This window comes from Mastomys coucha, unplaced genomic scaffold, assembly GCF_008632895.1.
Source record: "Mastomys coucha isolate ucsf_1 unplaced genomic scaffold, UCSF_Mcou_1 pScaffold16, whole genome shotgun sequence".
NCBI classification, from domain to species: domain Eukaryota; kingdom Metazoa; phylum Chordata; class Mammalia; order Rodentia; family Muridae; genus Mastomys; species Mastomys coucha.
In genome coordinates, this window is record NW_022196898.1 from 92,060,715 (window position 1) to 92,061,140 (window position 426).

At 43.4% G+C, this 426-nt stretch overlaps 1 protein-coding gene across 1 annotated transcript in view; it reads right to left on the reverse strand.

Moving 5' to 3' along the window:
• The window catches only part of LOC116093892 (calcium-activated chloride channel regulator 3A-1-like), a 55,735-nt gene that overhangs the window by 14,742 nt on the left and 40,567 nt on the right, over positions 1–426 (reverse strand). The window lies entirely within an intron of this gene.

Genomic DNA, 426 nt, shown 5'->3' on the forward strand with positions numbered 1-426 from the left:
TACAGAGAAATCAAGCTGGAGATAAGCAAGAATCATCTTCCCTAATGGATAGCTTTCATGCTGCCAGAAGGAGCCTCTGGAAATAAAAGGTTATTGCAATGGTCTTATTTAAATGGCAGACCCTGGGTGCTACAACGTCTACCTGCTAAACAAAGTGTGTCAGCTGGTGTAACAGTCACACCACTGCTATGGGTGAAATCAACTGCTTTCTGATAGGATACAAGACCCTCTCCACAAGAGAGAGTTCATGCCTCACACTGCAATAAATGACTGTGAGCCTGAGATGGGGTGGTCATAGGTTGTAGTGGGGAATGTACCACCAGTTTTGCCAAGTGTGCATGTTATCAAATCCTTACACTTTGCCTTCTAAATATGTTTATGCCTATAGATTAGTGTTGCCTCAGGATCTTAGTTTCTGGGGCATTC